Genomic DNA, 10,674 nt, shown 5'->3' with positions numbered 1-10,674 from the left:
TCACGGTTTTTATTGCTCTTTATTTTTGACATCTATTCCGGATTTGCTCGTAATTAAAAATCCCGGTGAAATAACCCATGGTTGAGTTAATTTGACCCAAAGCTAGGTTTTTTTATTCGGAAAAAGTGGCCGGTAAAATAACCTATAGTTAAGTTAAATTGACCCAAAATTAGGTTTTTTCTTATTGATTAAATTTACCCACTGCAGTCTTTTCTATCATTTACCCAAAATTAGGTTTTTTCATGTTTACCCAAAATTAGCTTCTCGTACGGAACTTCGAGGTTGAGTCAAAAGAACTCTAATTTGGGTAATTTTTAATTTCTGTGTAGGCACCTTGCAAGAGACGTTTCTCACACGGTTAGAAAAAAGTACCCAAAATTAAGTTCTTTTCACTCATCTCGGCACTACAGTGCAGGAACCCAAAAGTAGGTAAAGCGGGTCAAAGTAATTTTCATTTACTTGTGTGCAATTCTTATGGAATTTTCCACTCGCTTTCTACCCAAAAGTAAGCTAGTTGTACCCAACAGTAGGTAAATATGATTTTACTCAACGTTGGGTTCCCACACTTTACTACCCTTGTTGGGTGGTTTTGCTCCTCCGTTTTTGAAAACATTAGAAGGAGGAAAGGAGACAAACTAGTCAAAAGTAGGTTAAAGTGAATGTCCGCACCTTGGCCTTAACCCCGGCCATAAGATTCTGCACAACCTGTGAATCAACCGTTTTTTGCATGTAAACCCATACTTTCTTCAGTTCCTCGACTGTCTTCACTACCTTAGGTCGTTTAAGAAGGTGCTGCTTCATAATCGCCCAGTACTTCTCGATGGGGCGGAGCTCCGGAGTGTTGGGAGGGTTGAACATTTTCGTCCGCATACCACTTCAGCACGTCCTTGGAGTAGTGGCATGAGGCCAAATCCGGCCAGAAGATTGTTGGGACGTTGTGGGCCTTCAGGAGAGGAAGCAGCCACTTCTGGAGGCACTCTTTTATGTACACCTGTCCGTTCATCGTGTCCTGGGTCACGAAAGGTGCACTCCGCTTCCCGCACGTGCAGATGGCTTGCCAAACCAGGAATTTCTTCGCAAATTTGGACATCTTCTGAGTGCGGACATGCTCGTTGAACGCTGAACTTATCCTTGGCCGTGAAAAACAGGTTACCGGGGATCTGTTTGAAGTCGGCCTTCACATATGTTTCGTCGTCCATGATGCAGCATTCAACTTTCGTCAGCATGTTGAGGTACAACTTCCTGGCACGGGTTTTGGCGGACTTGTTCTGCTTCTCGTCGCGATTAGGGGCCTTTTGTACCTTGAACGTTCGAAGCCCAGCCTTAGTTTTGGCCTTCTGGACAAAACTTCGGCTTAGGTGCAGCTTCTTAGCCACATCCCTAACGGAGGCGTTCGGATTTCGGTTGAAGGCCCCAACTATGCGGTTGTGATTTTTGGTGTTGTACGGAATACTTTTGCCTTCACTTCTGGGCTTCCGATCGGTGCCCTAATAAAAAATAACCATAAACGAACGATAACCCAAATCATTGAACTATTCCACAAATGGTTTGGATGATACCCAGAACACGTCGTTAAGCAAATTAACCATACAATTTTTATTAGGGTGGTCAACCGTTCCTCGAACCGCTTAATCACTCGCGACACCGTGGAATTCGCGATTCCCAACGTTTTAGCGATGGAACGATGCGAGAGATCCTTGTTCTCGTGATGAATGCGCAAGATTTTATCACGCACGAGCTGTTCTTTCGACTCCATTTCCGCGAGTTTTGATCACAGGACTTTAAAACTTGCAGGATGTAAATAATGCACTATGAACTAAATCCACCCAAATTTTCATTAAATTCTACCCAACGGTTAAAAAGTTAGAGCAATTTCATAGTGTGGCAATTTCATCGTGGACACCCTTTACTTTTATTCATTGTTATGTCAATATATTCACAGTATGTATTATAGCAAGACATCATTCTATTCAGTGGGCTGTTTTTGGCATAGTCTGTTCCTTGATTGTTGGTGCTAAAAAAATTTCTATTCCGCAGTGAGCGGAATTGAAATTGATATTTTCCAAAATGTGAACTCTTTGCGAAATCACATCGTTTATAAAAGCAATCATTGCGAACTCTCTTCGCTTTTTGAGCTCATCTAAATTAATTAGCATACAACGCGATTCATAAGATGGAAGTGGAAAACTCGTCCTACCCAACTTTCTTAGAGCAAACAACAAGAACTGCTTTTGAACTGATTCAATACGGTTTACATGTGTATCATGATATGGAGCCCAAACTATGCTACAATATTCGAGAAGAGGCCTCACATATGCTACGTAAAGTGTTTTGATTGTGTAGGGATCATTGAAGTGCAAACTAAATCTTTTAATGAACCCAAGCATGTTGCTTGCTTTGTAGATAATGTTATTGTAGTGATCAGCAAAAGTTAACTTGGTGTCGAGGATAACACCTAAGCACACCTAAGTCTCTGACTTGATAGGATCTTTGGATTGTTTTCTGACCAAGAGTAATTGTGTTGTGTATTACAGCGTGCTTTCTTGTGAACGATATTGAATTTATATTTCTTGTGAACGATATAGCATTTATTAATATTTAGTTCTAACAAATTTTTCTTACACCATGTGTAAAAAACGTCAATTTCATGTTGAAATATTTGAAGATCAGGTGCTTTAGATATCTCCATGAAAAGTTTCATGTCATCAGCATATATAGAAACATGAAGAAATTTAAAAATATGTTCTATATCGTTGGCACATAAAATAAACAGTAATGGACCAAGATGTGAACCTTGTGGCACACCAGATGTTACATTAACTATGGTGGACAGATTTCCTTCAAATCTTACCTTTTGCGTCCGCCTTGATAAGTACGACTCGATCCATTTCAGTAGCCTAGGATTGAAGCCTAATTTGGAAAGCTTAAAAAGCAAGAGTGGTATATCAACTCTGTCAAATGCTTTACTAAAATCAGTGTATAGCATTTCTACACAATTGCCTTTATCCAATGAGTTTAAACAATATGACACAAAATGTATCAAGTTGGTAGCTGTAGATCGTCCTTTAACAAATCCGTGCTGTTTGCTAGTAATTACCGACCTAATCTGTAAGAATACATTGTCATTAATGATGGATTCGAATAATTTAGGAATGCTTGATAATATAGCAACTCCACGGTAATTTTTTATATCAGACTTTCTACCACTTTTAAAAAATTTTAATTAAAAATGATTCCTTCCAAATCGGAGGAAGTACACTCGACTCCAAGAATAAATTAATTAGCCAGAACAAAGGCTTTGCTAGCTCCTTCGAAAGTGACTTTAAAAAAAATTGGTGGTAAACCATCCGGTCCAGCACCTTTTGAAGCATCCAAGGTTTCAAGACCACGTATAATTTCCTTGAGAGTTAAATTGTCCACTGCGATGTTCTTCATTGGCTCGGGGAGATACGAAAAATATTGATAATCTCGCTCATTCTCATCATGAATTGTATAAACGTCCTGAAAGAAGTCAGCAAATAAATTACTAATCTGACTAGGAGTATTGCCCAACCTACTGTCTAATTGCATTTTTGATGGAAACCCTAATAAACGAGCACCATACATGAACGATACCACAAATCGTGCCACCGTACCACATATTGTTGGGATGATAACCCGAATAGGTTGTTAGGCACTCCTTATGGTTATCGTTTATGCGGGAAGCTCTTGGATTTTTGCTTTTCTTTAACATACACACTTAGAAAAAATTACCGACTTCGGTAATTAATTTACCGAATTCTCAACAGTTGAACGGTCAGTAATGTGTACGGTAATCGAGAACATTACCGAAAAATCTGTAAACTGAATCAGCAAAACTAGCTGTCAAATTTACCGAACGATCGGTAACGTTTACCGAAAAAACAAGCTTGATTTGTAATTGATTTTACCGGAGAACTGTAATTTTGGAGTTGATATGGAAAATGAAAATTACCGAAAGATATGTAGTTTAAAAAAAAGTTTACCGACTCAAATTTAATTCGCCTTTATATTGTTTCAAGGTGTTTTCTTGGTTTTATCAATTATTTAAATTTAATACATTTTTCCTTAGTCTTTATTTTATTCAATTCTTACGGACATGTTTTATGTAAAACTTACACGTAGCTGGCAGTTATTGCAATCCATGCAAAAATTTGGCTCCAGTTGTGGTCAATGTGTTAATGTTGAAAACTGCTCCACCGATGAACAAAAAAAAATTTTTTGTCGGAAGGATTCAGTGGTACACCGAAAACAGGGAAGCATTGGATGAAGATCCCAAATGCTGATTTTAGATCGTCGCCAACGGGAATAGCAATGGTATCCCAGCATACTGCACATCCATCCGTCACGTCAGGGAAATTTCCTCGCACTACCAATAGTGGAATGTGGCTAGAACAAAAAATATCAATAAAGCAACTAATTTTTATTATACCATACGTCTCACCTATATCCATTTTACAACACCTGATAGGGGATTGTTCAATACTGCGTCATCAGTCTTGGCTCGTTTGGAACCACGCGATTTTTTTAAGAAGGTCGAAAATCACAACATGGTGAATTTGACGTTTCTCGCTGTGAAAACTACCGAACTCGGTAATGGAACGGGTTGTTTACCGAAACTTCAGTAAAATATTTCACCGAAGTCAGTGATGAAGCTGATTTACAGATCTGCCGGTAATTTTTTTTACCGTTTTCGTTGAATTGAAATGAAATCACGGAAATTCGGTAATTTTATTTACAGTTTTCAGCAATAGAGCGAGAAAATACCGAAACATCTGTGATGTTTAGAATTACCGAACTAAAACGGTAATTTTTTTACCGAACTCAGGATCTCTGTTTAAGTGTGTAGTTAAAAAAGGATTTTGGGTCTGACTTAATGTAAGTTTCAATCTTTCTATTGTGTTCTTCATATGCATTTTCAATTTCTAAATTAAGTCACAAATAGTAAGATAAAAGCACAGATAAACAGACATAACACATTGAATATTTCTCATTGTAAAACATCGTCGCTAAAAAATTACCGCCATCTGTTGAATACACTGTGGTGGGTAGTACACTGAACAGATGGCGGTAGTGTGTATACGTCAAACGCAAGGGAATTGACTATGCGCGCCACAGGTGGTGGTACTACCAACTACGATACTTTTAAATTGACCGTTAAATGCTTGTTCGATGAACAACTTACGAGTGTTATGTCTGTTTGTCTGTGATAAAAGGTAAAATTTTCATCATTTTTGTTTCTCTTGTACGCTTTATGAGCTTTCTTCTTTCTGTTTCTAAGATTTATTATCTGTCTATTGAGATTTTCACGTCCGGTTGTATTGGGTGCAATATGTGAGAGCGTGTTAGTGAAAATCCGAGGAAAATACATAACAAATCGCTGTCATACTCATTTTGACAGATCTTATTTCAAACATTTTCTAGGTGAGCCAGAGGAAAATAATAAACAACTTTACACAGCGATGCTCCCGCTAGTTTGCGTGCGTTGAACGTCACTAGTCTCTATTGTACCATTGAGTTCTCCAAGCAGGATCTCACGAACACTACACTAATAATATAATTTTACACACACTAGCGTATACTGTCATGTGCACGGTAAGAATCAAACTTGCATTTTTGTTTATTTTTACTTTAGAATGACAGTTCTTACAGCAAACAAAAAAAATTTCACAGCTAACAAAAAATTTCATCTCACTAACACACGCAAATCTCACCAATACGAACCCGCCTGGAGAGGACTATATTGGTGTTTTTGCATTGACTTTTTTCTTTTGCCTCATGGGCACTGTCTGTTCTAGAATAGAATAAATAATCTAATAGAATACATCAACTGCATGTTCTGCATCATGACTACGGATTACAAGTTGCCAATCTATACTGTTCAATTTATTTTTGATAGCTCCATAGTCTGCCTTACTGAAATCGAAATAGGGATCTGACAAATTATTATCCACCATTGCGATTTTTTTCAAGTATCATTATGGAGTATTCAATAGCAGTGTGGAACACTTAATTTTTCCAAAGAGGAGAAGGTGACTCTGATACGCAAAAATGATCAGTCATGGTAGTGAATAGCAAATCTAAATAGCAATTATTTTGATTTTTTATATGATTTACTTGATTCAATCAAATTTCTGCACATTTGTCAAACAAAGTATGAAGTGTTTCATTTTCCCCCATAATCGGAATCAAAATGGATTCATTTTCGTCATCTACAATAAAATTAGCTGCCCGTTGATTAAAATCTCCGTATATGTGAACGTTTGCTTCAGCCTCGAATTCCGACATAATACCAAAGATGAATACTAAGATGAAACTGTCGGAAGAAAAACTTTCTATTTTAGTGTCTTCTTTCACGGTCCCTTTCATCGAATGAGAACCCCCCGTATTCAAGGTAATTTTGTAGTTTTGCTGCCCCCTCGGAAGAGATGAAATTTTGCGCTAATTTTTATCAAAACAATCACACCAAAATCAGAGATGTCCCATTTTTTAATTACTCGATTAACAACTAATGGATTATTTTTTGTTCGCTGTGCTGCACTCTCATTGGTGGAAAAATGACATCACAGCGAACAAAAAATAATCGATTAGTTGTTAATCGAATAATCAAAAAAATGGGACATCTCTGATTTTGGTGTGATTGTTTTGATAAAAACGCGCGCAAAATTTCATCTGTACCGAGGGGGCAGCAAAACCACAAAATTACCTTGCATACTGGGGGTATTCATTGGATGAAAGGGACCGTGAAAGAGGACACTAAAATTAAAAGTTTTTCATCCGACAGTTCATCTTAGTATTTATCTTTGGTTTGACCATGTAAGGGTCAAATTAATTATTGGTGATCGTGTTCATATAGATGAAATTTGCTCAGATTCATACTCCACACTAACTGCTATTAACACACCTCCACCGCATTTTTTGTTGGATAATAATTTATCGCGATCATTTCTATAAACATTAAAACGATCACCGAAAACTTCTTCGTTTATAACACTAGAATCCCAACTTGTTTCTGTTCCTTAAATCACAGGAAAAGTGCAAGCATTAACTTTCTTGTAAATTTCATTCACTTTGGTGGTGCTTCTCATTCTATTAAAATTCTGACAGTAAATGACCAACTCCTTACTTTCCTCATTACGATGCAATTCCAAAATATATGCTTCAGTACTAGGTGGCAAACTAAAACTATTTAAATTAATTACCTCTCCTCCTGCTGTCGAGAGGTCGTCAAATCGTGAAAGTTGTCCAGTTCTTCAAGAACATTGTCATCGTTGGGACTTTCGTCTAGATGACTTGTCAATTTAGTAGAAAACACGAATGCCTGCAGTAACTTGAACATGCCTCGCATGCAGTAGCTGCAATCATCCGGTTAGGCGCAGGAATGGTACATGGAGATTCGCTCTCCGGATATGGGTTTAGAATTTCACATCGATGAAATTTCATCGTTGGACGATAATTAGTCGGTGGCCTGGAAAAGCGTTGTTGTTGTTGTTGTTGTTGCCTAAATTTTGACGTGACGTAGTTTGCTTCCTCCGTTTTTTAGCCTTGTCAGCCAATTTTTGCTGACTCAAGCGGCGCGATATACGAGCGTCTCAGTCCGTCCAATCTGGTATCCATACCTTCCGGGTACCAAGAAGTCTCCACCCTGAGTCAGTGGCATCATTATTGTTTTTATTTTTATTTTTATTGTTTATTTCTGAGTCCAGGCTGGGACACAAATCCGGAGACAGAGTCAAAGGTGCAGTACTATGTACTGTCATAATGTTTGCTGATAATGACTCCAGCTCGTCCAGAATGTCCAATTCTAACATAGGATTATTGCGCATTAGAGCACTAGTTGTCAGGTCTATAGTGAGACTTGATAGTTTATTAACTTCATCGCTTAAACATTTCAAGTCACTTGATTTACCTAACGTCATCGCTTGTAATAACGTCGATATGCTTTTATTGGATGCCTGCATTGCCATATCATCTAGCGTTGTCATATGGTTCTTAAAGGCAATAACATTTCCAGTAGAACCGCTGCTTTTATTCGCTGCCAGCTCTTTTTTTTATGTCGGTGAGCAGAGTGTCGGGGTGATCGATCGCTTTGTGCACAACATCAACATTATTTTGCTGAGCGGAGCGATGTGTGACTTCTGAATTATTATTTATTATTTCGGTTAGTTTCGCCTGCTGATCGATTAACAATTTGAAGTCAAAGTTCATTGTGACTAGCACTTGACACGAACTGCAGCACGGTATGACATAAGATTGAGTGTCAATCTTTTTGTCATTTTACGAAGCGAGCCACGTTTTACAGGCGCTCCCACGCAGGCGGCATGAAATGTGCGCGTACATCCGACGCATTCCCACATTACCGTTTCGACGGAGGAATCAAGTGAGCAAATTTCACAACTCATTTTGAACAAAAACAGTAGCGTATGTAAAAATAAATACCACGAAAACGCACGAATTGAAAACGCGACTGCACTGATTGACGACACGATAATGACTTAAAACGTAGTATTTGTCATTATTGATTGAATTAGCACTTTTCGTAGTTGTTAAAATGTACATGTTAGTAAATTGTATTGCGTAAAGTAATTTAGTAAGAATAAGAATATCCTGAAATATTTATCGATACATTCCGTTTAACTAAAACAAGCTGCGATGCAAAGTAAAAAAGAACTCAATTTTCAGTTAATAGTACCCAACCGTTATGTTTTCACCGTTGGGTACTTTTAACTTAATTTTGGATGAAAATCATAGCAACCTGCACTGCCATCGACGCTGTCATTTGTTTGTGCTCCATCGCCTCCGTTTCTGCTCAATTTGTCCTCGCATTAGTCTTCGTTAGTGTTTGGTGCATATCCCGCATAAACATAAGAAACGCCTAACCACCTCTATGCGGTATGCCTGTACCATATATGATATCGTTTGTGTATGGTATCCGTAGGGGGTAGTGACAAAAAAAAAGGACCATGGGTTGTCTTTTTTCGGCCTAAAAATAAACCTTTGAAACTCTCGACATTTCGAGAGACTTGGGAATCTTGGTACATAAAGAGACCGGGAATCTTGGTACATAAAGAGAGATTCAATAAACTGCGTGTAGAAGCACCGACTTATGATGTGGCAAATAAAATAGCTGAGCACGAGCTGTTTAGTGTTGAGTACAACATCTACATCCCTTCTCGAGATGTGGAGATATAAGGTGTGGTCTCCGACGGGAGTCTGAGTGTCGCGGACTTAAAACGAGCATCGGGTTGCTTCAAAAACTCGAAAATCGGAGATCAGGTACAGATACTGGATGTCAGGCAACTGCATTCAGTATCTTTGCAAGATGGCAAGAAAGTTTATCAGCATTCAAACTCGTTTCGGGTGACTTTCGCTGGTTCAGTTCTCCCAAACTTTGTTAAAGTTGATGGTGCTTTTTTTCCGGTGCGGTTGTTTGTACATATAATTGTACCAACTGCAAAAGGCTGGGACACTCAGCCAGCCATTGCGGCAACAAAACTCGTTGTGGCAAGTGTAGTGAAAACCACAAAGAGGATTCTTGCCACAAAGAATCAGTAAAATGCGCATATTGTGGCGAGAATCCTCACCCGTTGCAGGAGTGCCCGATGTACAAACAGCACTCCGATAAAGTGCAGCGTTCAATCTCTGGACGCTCCAAGCAGTCATATGCACAAATGGTGAAGGCTGCATCAGCCGTCCAAGATGAAAATCAATTTTCGATTATGTCAGTTGAATCGGACTCTGACTCATCCGATGAGGGTGACTCTACGGTGGTACACGCACCTTTGAAAACGAACGGATCCTCAAAACGAAAATGCTCCTCCCCCAAAGTGCGCCGTAAGAAAACTAAAGTCACTCCCAGAGGATTGCAAAATTCCCAGGGTAATGGGGATGAAAAAATTAAATCGAAGGCTCCTACTCCTCCACTTCCTGGCTGCAGTAAGGATTTTCCGCCATTACCCAACAAAGATAAGAAAAACAAAAAAAAAAACTGCTCCTCAAACTTCTCAAAAGAAATCCAAGTCCGAACGAGGTTTGCTAGCTTTTTCGGACATTGTGGAATTCATATTAAATATGTTCAACATACAAGACCCTCTTAGAAGCTTAGTTTCTGCCTTGCTTCCAACACTAGAATCATATCTTAAGCAATTGACTGTTTCATGGCCCCTCCTTGCATCAATCATATCTTTCGATGGATAATTCGTCGAACGAGGTTGAAAATATGATCACTGTGCTACAGTGGAACTGCCGTAGTCTAGTGCCTAAACTAGACTCGTTCTAATTTTTACTTCACAATTCTGATTGTGATATATTTGCTCTCTGTGAAACATGGCTTTCTTCCAAAAAAGAACTCAACTTCCACGATTTTAACATTATACGCCTGGATAGAAACGATTCTTATGGAGGAGTACTTTTAGGGATCAAAAAGTGCTACCCTTTCTACAAAATTTCCCTTCCTGCTGTATCAGGCATCGAAATCGTCGCTTGCCAAATAAATGTGAAGAACAAAGACCTTTGCATAGCTTCAGTTTATGTTCCACCAAGAACCTCCATTAGCCGTAGTCAACTCTGGAATCTAGTTTCGATTCTTCCATCCCCAGTATTAATTCTGGGTGATATGAACTCCCATGGTACTGGGTGGGGCGATCTATATGATGA

The sequence above is a fragment of the Ochlerotatus camptorhynchus genome, unplaced genomic scaffold (genome assembly GCF_037179485.1).
Source record: "Ochlerotatus camptorhynchus isolate MF236.1 unplaced genomic scaffold, CSIRO-AGI_Acam_v1.1 ptg000564l, whole genome shotgun sequence".
NCBI lineage: Eukaryota > Metazoa > Arthropoda > Insecta > Diptera > Culicidae > Ochlerotatus > Ochlerotatus camptorhynchus.
This window is presented reverse-complemented; position numbering follows the sequence as displayed.